Source organism: Rhododendron vialii, chromosome 8a (assembly GCF_030253575.1).
Source record: "Rhododendron vialii isolate Sample 1 chromosome 8a, ASM3025357v1".
NCBI lineage: Eukaryota > Viridiplantae > Streptophyta > Magnoliopsida > Ericales > Ericaceae > Rhododendron > Rhododendron vialii.
This window is the reverse complement of record NC_080564.1, coordinates 15,813,409-15,825,597: the sequence shown is the minus strand read 5'-3', so window position 1 is coordinate 15,825,597 and position 12,189 is coordinate 15,813,409. Positions and strand designations below refer to the sequence as shown.

Sequence of the window (12,189 nt, the reverse complement as noted above, 5' to 3'; positions counted from 1 at the left end):
GTACGTCCGATATCCAACAAACTCACGGCCGTGACTTCGTATTGCACCACAAATTCTTGAAAATTAAAGTGTAGGTAAAGTTTTAGAGATACTTAAAGGCAATCCAGGGAATTGCAAGGCCATTCCCACCTTGTTTCTCAGCTACCTGTGTAACGCCTCAAATATTGAGTACTTTAAGAAATAAAATAAAAATGACAATTTTATTTAAAAAATGCTAAATTTATCCTATATTAAAAGTCTCCAATTTCTAACGGTAAGAGACAATTTACCAACTTATTACCAAATAAAATTTATCAAAAACACAACATTGTCTGAAATTCTCAAATAAGAAATTGTTCAACTTAAAAAGGAGAAAAACAAAAAACAAAAAATAGAGCCATCTAAGTCAAACAAAACTACTGGTACATCCACGGCTCCGATCGTTCATCTTCATCTTGCTGCTCTGCTATCACGTACTCTGCGAATGGCTCTTCATCTTTTTCATTCACTCCAGTGCCTGGTGTATAATGCCAAGGGCACAAAACAGCACCTTGAGTGATAATCACTCTAGTAGGGCGTCCAAAGCTACTCCTTACAAAGGCTCAACAAATAACTAAACCAGAAATATTAAAGTGCAAATTAATATTAAATAATCATCACTTCTCAATGGGGTGGATTCAAGAAATTCATTACTTAAATCATGTTTTCAATTCAAGAAATTCATTATTTAAATCATGTTTTCAACACCACCATCACTTAACAATTCATACCTCACAACTCTCCATTTCTCAATCAATACAACTCGTTATCCGACACTATAACGACCCTGATTTTTGGTAAATAAAAATTTTATTAAATATTTGAATTTTATTTTAATTACTTGAATTTTGTCTTTTAAAATTTTCTTTTAACTTTAATAATCCGTCATAATTAGATTTGAGACTTATAAAATTTTATCTTTTCGCACCGAACAATTTAGTCATTTTCTAAAGACAAGTATGCTTATAAAAGCAATTGTATATCTTCCTAACGAGTTAAATAAAATCTTTAAATTATATTTCTTGGCTAGAAATCCTACATGGCAAGTAGAATTAGTTTTAAACCGATTAGTTGGAGAAACCGAACTACCAATCCACCTAATTACAATTCCCTAACCCTAGATGGACCTTTTTGACCGTCTTTGACCTTTATGAACCCTCCCACCCCTAATTGAACCCTTAGACCTCTAGTAGTAATCATTATACTCCATGTCTAATCATTTCAACCTTAGTCATCATCAATATTCCTTTACCCATTGGATTATATTTGTTAGGGAAATTTTTATCCCTTGGATAATGGACATTTGACTTGCCAAAGTGTGTATATATTTGACAAGATAAGTCATAGCCATCATTTTGCTTCCAAAAGAAGCAAGCCTAGTCATGCCATGCATGCAAACCTAGGGTTATAGCCATAAGCCTAATTATTCTAGGGTTACTTTCCTAGATACATACATAGTACGAGAGAGAGAGAGAGAGAGAGAGAGAGAGAGAGAGAGAGAGAGACGTGAGGAGAGACGTGAGGAGAGAGAGGGAGGGAGGCCGAGAGAGAGAGGGGAGGGAGTGTGGTGTGTGCATGTGACTTTGGTCACTCCCACAAGCTACCCTTTTTAGCCTTAAGCCTATTTATGACTTGCCAACCCATTTCTAGTCAATTTCTAACATAGAATCTTAGCCTTTAATCATCCTAGAAATTGACTACAACCTAGCCTAGGATTGACTAAACATGGGAAGACTACACATTAGTCTAGCCATCATTTCCTTCTTACTTGCAAAACTTACCAACCTATGTTATAATTACCTAGGATTGCCTTTAAATCTTAGAAAATCTTCATAATTACCTATTCTTACACCTAAGTTGAATTGACAAGTCTTGGCATGCATGAAAAGCTTGATTAGATAAGACCATACCTTTCATAATTACCCTTTTAACCATTGGACAATATTTGCTAGGGAAAATTTTATTCATTGGGTAATAGAAGTTAGTTTGACTATAAATAGGACCCCATCTTTGCCATTCAACACACACCTCCACCCATTCAACTTCTCTCTCTAGAATTCTTGCAATTGTTCTTTGTTCTTCTTGTTTTTGAGTTCTTCTTGTGTTCTTTAAGAAACTCATCCTAGGCCGCCACTAAACCACCACTCGACCACCCTTTCGATCCAAAAAGTTTAAGTAGTTTAGTCAAGAACAAGTTTCGAGAGAAACTTTTCTCTTTCGAAGCTACAGGAAGCTTACCGCATGAAGTTACTCCGTTCGACCGCCGACTTACCTTTCCGTAGCCGCCCTACCGCCAAGAAGAACGGTAGATTATCCTTATCCCCTATCTCTAAGTATACGTAGAATGTCCCTAACCGTTTTCTTTAAGTATATAAGGTTATCTTTCACCTATAAGATTTGGAATGCATGATAATTAACAAACTTGTTTTCGCTAATGTAAGTATGAGCATGTTGGAATAATCAACTTTTACTCTAATAAACATATATTGTTTTGAACTTCCCACAAAGGAAGAAAGAACGATTTTTTGAAAGATAAGACTTTATCGTTGATAGAAGTATTCGTATTTTGATCTTTAGGATGGTTATGAGCATGTATGCATGAATTTCTTGCGTTACTTGTCTTGTTGTAAAGCATAAGTGATTTTCACTCCAAATGCGTCCGTACATGTAGCGTTATGCTTTAAATGGTGATTTGAGCATGATTAGTAATATAGAGTCGGATGATCTTGCTAGTTTAGTTTCAAGATTACAATGAATGATTTATGATTACATATATGAAAAGTCCTACTGCGGAATCGTTGCATGAAAACGAGACACAGAAACATGACACCTAGGGTGTGTTAATGGCAAAGTATGTTTGAAACCGCAATGTGGCTGGACTTGGTAGCCCATTGTGTGTGTCGAAACCGCGATGTGGCCGGACTTGGTAGCCCATCGTGTGGATTGCGAAAACCGCAACGTGGCCGGACTTGGTAGCCCGCTGTGTGAATGAAACCTCGCAATGTGGCCGGACTTGGTAGCCCATTGCGTGGATTGTGAAAACCAGAATGTGGCCGGACTTGGTAGCCCATTGTGAAGATTGCCAATAGGGCCGGACGTGGTAGCTTCATTGGTAATATGGCTTGGTTATCTGCGGAGAGGAGCCAATACAAAGTTTTATGTGCCAATGGGAACCCGGTGCGGCAGAACCATTGTGAGGATACTCGGGAGACCGGAACGGCGGAACCAAGGTTGGGTGTGTTAAAACGATTTTGAAAATGTTGATTTGGTAAATGAAAGGTGAAACCAGTGACACGGTCTACGAAATGACGCGTAGGAGAAACTCAGAAAACATGTACACCAACGACTGTTGAATAGCGAATCTGGCTGTTTCATTGTTAACTGTTTCAGTTAGATATGTATGTACTATGTGGAAATCGTTAATTTTGTGATCTACTGCTTGTAAGTTAAGGGTTAGTGGGTATGAATTATTCTATTGAGCTCTCGTAACTCATGGTGTTACTTTTGGTGACCCGAACATATTATATCGGTGGCGACGCTGGTATAATGTGTCAGACTTTGTAGATGAACAGGGTGAGCTATACACCTTGGAGGCTTTTGGAGCCGAAGAGCTATCTAAGATGGAAGAGCAGGCGGAGCGGTAGTTAGGAACCTTAGTTTCCCTTACCTTTTGTAATGAAAGTACTCGTATGGAGGTTGTGATATAATAAAGAGCCAGACTCTATTTTGACGTTTCAATAAAATTGTCTATTTAACGTTTCCAAAATTCGGGGCGTTACAGACACCAGCTCCTATCCACAAGTATCGTAGTTCGTTAGACTCCAATGCACCAGGTCTATCAAGTCTAACTCTCCAAAACCATAGCACGACTCACGACCTTAGGCTCCCATACGTTAGGCCTAACTCTCCAGAACCCTGGCATGGCTTAAGACCTTTAGCTCTCATACACCAGGGTCCACTTTGAGGACTCTAGCATGGCTCATGACCTCTAGCGACATTGCAACTGGCACATGACCCATGCCGAATAGAACATCCCCAAACCCATAAATTGATAAGTAGATCCGCTAACTTTAAACAATTAATCACGATGTCCAATAGGCAAATTAATATGGTTCATGCATCAAAGTGGGCTCGATAATTACGCAAGTCTAAGAATTTAACTCAACGAACAATAAATACAAGTAATCAACTTTCACGACATGAAAAAAGACCCAACCACCTTAAAAATAGCAATTAAACTCAATAAATAATAAATTCTCCCAAACTCGGATTTAAACAATTTTTACCAAAGTTGCTTAGAATTTCGAGAGCTACAACTTTACAGTTTTCAGTTTTCTCATATTTCACTTCGGGAAGGTCCGAAATCTACCAAACAAACAGAACACAGCGTGCATAAATAAACATTTTTCAACGTTTCAAACTCTTTCATGCAAACCGTTCATTAATAGTTCAAACCTTACGATATATGTAGAGACCTATAGCTCCCTATTTCACCTTGCAATACATACGATTACACGAAACATGCAACCTTAGCAAGAAGTAAGTTCTGATTGTCCTACCTCTCTTCCGTCGATTTAGCACAATAACCGATTTATAGATTATTAAATCACCAAGAAATGAGAGAATCTGCAATGGGAAGAGATACATTCTGCAAGGGCGGAGAGAGAGAGAGAGAGAGAGAGAGAGAGAGAGAGTGTGTGTGTGTGTGTGTGTGTGTGTACTGTATTGAGGGATGGAGGAAAATAATGTCAGGGAGAGATATACAAGGAGAGAGTGATGAGATATAAGGAAAATGGGTAGTTATAGAGATAAGAGAGATATTGAATGGGAGAGGAATTTGTGGGAGTGTGAGTATTATGGGGAGTGCAGAGATATATGGGAGTGTGTGAGTGTTTTGATGTGTGCGGAAGAGTTATTAGAACGTTTGAAGAATATGTGTGTTATGAAGTATGATGTAAGCAATGATGTTAGCAAGATATATTCTTGTCAGGGTTCCCTTCCTTATGCTTATAAAAGGAGGGCTCCTCCCCATTGTAAAACCAAGTCAGTATGTTCGCAATAATATATCTCTGTTGTGTTCTCTTTTGATCCTGACCTACTTTGTGTTTGTACCCACTTCGTGTCTGTCTAATTTGGTATCAAAGCCATGTTGTTCATTGTAGCTTAAACCCCTTCTGGGAACTTATTTTTCAAAACTACTCCAAATCTTTTCTAAAAGAAAAAATTGAAGCGTATGCTCTGTGGTTGCCTTTTAAGGATCCTCCACAACAGAAACTTCATTAACTATTGTGTTTAAAGAATTTTGTATCAGTGGGTTAAAAGTACCTTGAGACTTTGGCTTTTGTGTAAGCAGTGTGTCTCGGTTTATTTACCCTAGTATACAAAATTTTATTGATCAAAATTAGTTAACGATCTCACATTGGAAAGAAAAAGATTTGTTGTATGAGGAAACGAAGAACCCAGATTTTTATCTGAAAATGAATTATTTGCTTTCTACCCCTCATCTCTTTTTCCTTCCCAATCGTCCACCAGCAGAAATTCTTCCGCCTCTTCTTCTAATCTTGAGTACTTGTATGAATTCAAATATCTTCCTGATGATAGTAAAGTTCCCCTTACTGATCTCCCTTTTCTAAATCCCTATAATGTCTTTGTTAGACCACAAACTTTTGTAAAAAAGACCGTCACCCAACTCTTCTTCAAAAAACGACCAACTTCTATAAAAGAGTATGTCGAAGCCTCCAAGTTTGATCAGTATTTCATACAAGCTACAGAAGCTGAACAACTTTTACCCTTGAAAATCCCAGTTGATTTGCCTCGCATTTGGCAACAATTAGGATTCACTCATCTTCACTTCGGAGCCATCAGATTGGCTATCACTTTCCATGGCAGAAAAAATCTACTTGTTACTTCTAGACTTGCTCTGGCAGATACCAGGTTTATACAGTACCAGCATGCGTGTAATGCTACAGTCCAAACCACCTTAAATGCAGGAACTGTAGTTTTAATCTTTTATCTCAACTTCAATATGCCACTAGCAAATCCTCATCTGTTAACAGCTCTGAAGGTGCAAGTTCAAATTGGTGGTACTTCCCAAATTTCTACCACATATGCAGCAACCCTCCACTACCAAATGGCATATCGCCTTCAAAACCATGCCTTAGACATGTCTTTACCTTCCTCCACAGATAAAGCCCTTTTTCTAACTGTCAACGCACCTCACCAAGCTTCCTGTGTCCAAGTTTCACGGCAGATTTCTCGATCTAAGCTTCTCAAGCTTCTCCCAGAATCTTGGATTACAGCTTATGAGAAAAACCAACAAAAGCCCATACCTGTTCAATCCTCAAATCCACTTTTCACCCCAAAACCTGATGGTACAATGGAAATTTTGTTCCCAAAAGAAGCCTCTACCTCATCCTCCAACCATCCTGTCATTTTTCCCTCAAGGATAGAAATGTTTGTAGATGGCTTTGGAACTAGTCCTCCAATTAAATATTTTCAACCCAGTGGCCTTCCAGTTTTCTATTTCAAAAATCCAAAAACAGGCCACTGTTATTTTGATACTTGCGATTGCGATGAGTGTCTAGAAGACAGTCTTCTAAAAGATGAGGACTCTGAAAATTCATGTCTACTATGCTCTCAGTTACCTCCCACTCCTTGTAAATCTCCACCTCCTCCTTAATCCCCATCTGATGTTGGTCCTTCTGCTCAACCCAGTGGGTGTTTTATGTTCACCTCATCCTCTTCCTGGACTGAAGCAGATTTTCCTCTTTTGGAGTTCCATAATTCTCAGGAAAGGACAACCCACCGTCATAAAATTCCAGACCCTACTACCATTCTCCCAAATGGTAGCGCAAAAGCAGTGTCAGTAGCAGAAGCAACAATAAATGGCAGTCAACAAATTTTTTGGCTCAAAACAAAATTCTCAAGAAAATTACTAATTTTCAACAAAATTTGTAGAATGTTGTCCATAAGAAGTTATCATCTTTGGAACTTCTTATCAGATATTTGCAGCAGAAAATTCAAAATGTTCACCAAGAACTTCTCCAGATGACATATGTCAGTCAAGCATTTTCAACAGCTTTTTACCAAAAGGATACTGAAATGAAGCATCTAAAGAATCAACTTCAATCTAACAATAGAGAGAACACAATAGAGAGATATATATTATTGAGAACACACTGACTTGATTTTACAATAGGGAAGAGCCTTCCTTTTATAGGCATAAAGAGGGGAATCCTGGCAAGAATATACCTTGCCAACATCACTGCTTACATCATACTCTCCATAACACACATATTCTTCAAACGTACTAATAACTTTTCCACACACATCACTTCACACTTATACTTTCACCGCCACTCCAGAAATGAAAGGAGCAAAATTAAAGTAGCAAGAATCTTGCAGCCTTATTTTACTTTCTTTCACTTCACTCACATATCACACAAAAGAAATAGCTGGCATGAGCACATGGTCGTCACTCCGAATCACTTTCTCTAGAATAGTCTTCAGTTCTGTCGGTCAAGTAATACTGGTCCAAAAGATAGCAAATATTCTGGTGCTATTCTTCCGGATATGTATCATTGAATTTTCAATTTGCAGTTTCATAATGTAGGAGAGATGAAGGAACTTCTGCGGGTGTTAATCCATTGAGTGAATATAGTGTTTGAGTCATGACAAGATAATTTCCACTGTAGATCTGAATTCTCTGAGATTCTAGATATGCAAAGAGGAATATAGTGTGATACTCCTTTCGTTAAGTGATAGAACGATCTGGATTAGGAAGACTCTTGTTGCGATTTGTCCAAAAAGCAAATTGGAGATTCTCGCCTGCGTTGTTAGAGATTTCTTTGATCTTCCGTTGCCAGAAAGATATACTTTCGAAGAGCAAGAGGAATTTCAAAAAGAAATCTTCTGGAGGATAAATCTAATTAAATGGCGCATGTGCCAGACCATACTTGAAAATGCAGAGATGTTGAAGATTTTGACACATTTGGACACACCTGAAAAGAAGGGTTAACTAAAATATTACACTGAAGGGGGACAGGAAGATTAACTGGGTGGAAACAGGAAATCATTGGAAAGCAACTAGGGACAAATGAATGTGGTTTTGTTTTTGAAAACTGATTGATTTCTTTTTTGAGTCTTGACAAAAAATCTGGGAGGACATTTATTTTTCCCTTTATGTGGATAGCATCAAAACTCCAATTGAAAAACCAATTTGCCCATCTAAGCAACTGCGCCTTTGGAAAGTACTTCTATTTGAATTTGAGCATGCTGGGGAAATTTATCATATCAGTCTCAATTAAAAAATGATGACCGATTAGATGAAATTCAAACTTCTCAATACTCCTTTTAATTGCTAGAATTTCTTTATAAGTAGAGTGGTAATGGAGCTCTGCAGGAGAGAATGCACCACTCTTGTATCCACAGATTCTGCGCTTTTGATTTGTATTTTCTTCCAAAAGAACAGCTCCCTAATATAGATCAGAGACATCTGTCTGAAGTACTCTTTTTCCATCTGGAGGTATGGTTAATGGAAGAAGGGTTTTGGCTATGGCTTTAAGGTTTTTGACAGCTTTGGTACAAAGGGTTGAACAAGGAGGAGGATTTTTCTTTAGTAGAGCTGAGAGAGGACTACGGTATTGGGCAAGGTTGGGGATGAAATCAACCATATAGTTAACAATTCCAAAGAACTGTTGAACTTGTTTGACCGAGAAATTTTCATCTGGAAAAGAATCAAGCTATGAGGCTATGTGAGGCTGAAGGGTATATTGACCTTTAGAAATATGCATGCCTAAAAAATCAATCTCTCGTTTGGCAAGAAGCATCTTTTTCTCTGAGAGTATGATACCATGAGTTTGAACCAGGGAATGGAAAGTTTGTAGTAAGACAACATGAGATTCAATATCTGGAAAAAAAAAGTAGAATATCATCAATATAGACGAGTACTGAGGACAGAATGTGAGTAAATACCCGAATTATGGCCTTTTGAAACAAGGATGGAGCTGTTTTGAAACAAGGATGGAATGCAAAAACCAGTTTTGGGACGATTATCTGGATGGATGCCCAGCTGCCAGAAACCTGCTTTCAAGTCAAATTTTGAGAAAATTTGACCTTTAGACAAGTTTGCAAAAAGAACACTTCTCCGAGGAAGAGGAAATTTGTTATCATGCAGAAAATGATTCAGAGGATGGTAATTGATAACCAGACGAAGCTTTCCTCTTATCTTCTCTGTCCTTTTGTTTACATAAAATGTTTTGCATGCCCACTGAGAGGTTGGGGTTCAATAAAACCTTCTGACTGGAGTTGCTGGAGCTCTTAGAGAGCAAGTTGGTAGTGTTTTGGGTTCATTCCATGATGGGTGGCTTTGGCGGGATTGATGTCTTCATTTTTCTTAAAAGGAAGAGAAATGAAGAATTCTGGGTTTTTCCATAGTCGGTTAGAGTATTTGGTGAGGAACTGGGAAAGGGATTCAGCACAAGAAGTTTGGATTATGGTTTCTTTGATGGAGGAGAAATTTTCTATGGAAAAGAGATTTGGTTGAGTGGTCCAAGGTAACAGATAGTTTTTGTATTTCAAGCCTTTTTTGAGCCAGGAGACTTTGCCGAGATTTTGGAGAATATCAAAACCTAACGATAAATCTTTTCCTGAGAGATCAAAACCATAGACTTGGTGTTTTATGGTGTATCCAGCGAAGAGTTGGATGATAATTGGCTTGCTAATCAGAGTGATGACAAAAGTTTCTCCAATGGTTGCTGTAAAGGGCAGACACAATTGCCAATAGAACTTGAGAAGAATTGCTGGGTTGAGAATGGAGGCTGCAGTACCAGTATCAAAGAAGGCGATAACTGGTATAGGTTGTTGTGAAAGAAAGAAGGAAAAGTGTATAGGGTATTGTGTTAACTAACCCTAACACAATCAACTCTTATTTATATAATGGGAAAGCATAACATAAGACTACATTAACCAATGTGGGAGTAATAGCAATACTATATTCTAACACTCCCCCTCAAGCTGGAGACTCTCCAGCTTGTTACATATCAACCAACGAAATAATTACCTCAACTACTAACAACAATAATGAAAAACAACCAACTTGTTAAAAACAATGGAACAACTTTCAATAGCAACGACCAACAAACGACTTCAACAAACAAAACGACTTCAACGACTTCAACTTCAACGGTTTCAACGAAATAATTTCAACGACCAACGAATCAACGAACGATTTCAACGACCAACCAATCAATGAACAAATTCAACGACCAATGAACGATTTCAACGACCAACGAAGCAACGAACGATTTCAACGACCAATGAATCAACGAACGAATTCAACGACCAACGACCAATTTCAACTACCAACTTCAACGACCAATAACAACCAACTTCAATTCCCAACCAACAACCACCAACTTCAAATAAGCATCAAACAACTACCAACAATACCTATACGAATATACCTTCAGCAACCAAAAGCAAAACCAGAGAACAGATCTGACTAGCCATGAGTGATGGAACAATACTAAACAGCGATGAACAGTAATAAGTGAATAGTGCCTATGATGAATAGTAATATGTGAACAGTACCGATGGTGAATAGTAATCGGTGAACAATGGTTAATGGCTATAGATTTCAATTTGGGATTTCGATGGGTGGAAAAGATTAGGGTTAAGATAAAGGCCAGGATTAAGGTTGTATTTCAGGGTTTCGTGGAGAGATGATGGCAGTAGAGGGTGGCGGCTAGGGTTTTGTATATCTAAGGTGGATGGTGAACCCGCTCTGATACCATGTTGTGAGAGAAAGAAAGAAAAGTGTATAGGGTGGTGTGTTAACTAACCCTAACACAATCAACTCTTATTTATAAAATGGGAAATCATAACATAAGACTACATTAACCAATGTGGGACTAATATCAATACTATATTCTAACATAGGTTTCTCATATTTCCCAAGCAAAATTTTGACATTGGCTAAGGGTTAAGCCAACATAATGTTTGAGAATCCAAATATTTGGATTTTATAGAGGAACGAGTCAGAATCATCAAAGGTAAATGCCAGGACTGCTTCAGCTATTACTTCATCATCAATATAGAATAAGGATTCAACATCGGCATCTTCAAGATCATCATCAATGAGAGCCAAAGAGCTAACCATTTTGTCTCTTGCTGCTTTATTTGCACATTGTTTGACATAGTGCCCATTCTTTCTGCATATGTAGCAGCGATCAGACTTTCGCTGCCCTCTGAACTTTTTCTTCTTGAAAAATTTCCATTTTTTCTGGTGTGAAAACTTGCCAGGAGATTGGAACTTCTATTTTTGAAAGTGTTTGGATTTCCGATATGAGGGACGGCAAGTGCACTTCTTGTCTTTGCACTTTATAGATAAGTCTGGCCGATCACATGCTTTACCAAGAAAGTTTCCATGTTCTTCAAGGGTTCTGAGAAATTTCTGGTGATTGCACAGTTTTTCCAAGGCAATCAAAAAGTGCTAGTAAATACTGCCAAGAGATTTTGCACAGTTTTTCCGGTGATTGCACAGCTTTGTTTGAAGTAACCTTGTTGTCTCATTTCCCAATGATCTAGGAAGGGAATTGAGAAAAGCTTGATTGAGATTGACATCATTCATGCCATTGAGAAGATAAAATCTTTGAGACATATGGTCATAATGAATCTCCAAGTCTTTTCTTTTGAATGAACAGTACTTCATGCTAATGTACTCCTCTCAAACAAACTCCTTTGTATTGTTATGATCTCCAAAAAACTCAGTATGCAAGACTGAGATGAATTGATCAAGGGTTTGCAATTGTTTAAGCTATAGCTGTCGGTATTCACCAAGAGCCATGTACCATTAATGAAGACGGCCAATGAATTTTGTTGTACACTTAGTATTGACAATACTCAGTGTAGCATTTGGGGAGAGCATAGTAGCCGTGCACCAAGCATGAATCTCATAAAACTTATCTAACCATTTTGATGGGGGAATATTATCAGAGGAGAAATCTTGGGTATGGATATTGGAATGCAGGAAAGAGTCAAAGGTTGAAATTTCAGGAGTTGTGTCAAACTCAGGACCTTCTTCAATGATAGGATCTTCAACATGTTCCTCTGAAGAATGTTCTAGATTTTTTGGGTTCATCATGAAAACATGAGGAATTGGCATAGAATCAG

The 12,189-nt window shown here is 38.0% G+C and overlaps 1 protein-coding gene across 2 annotated transcripts in view; it reads right to left on the bottom strand.

Moving 5' to 3' along the window:
- Positions 1–198: 198 nt before the first annotated feature.
- The window catches only part of LOC131336005 (ERAD-associated E3 ubiquitin-protein ligase component HRD3A), a 28,566-nt gene continuing 16,575 nt past the window's right edge, over positions 199–12,189 (bottom strand). For both annotated transcript variants that reach the window (XR_009202716.1, XR_009202715.1), the window contains exon 7: positions 199–496. The gene's annotated coding sequence lies outside the window, so the exon portion shown is untranslated. The remainder of the gene's footprint in view (positions 497–12,189) is intronic.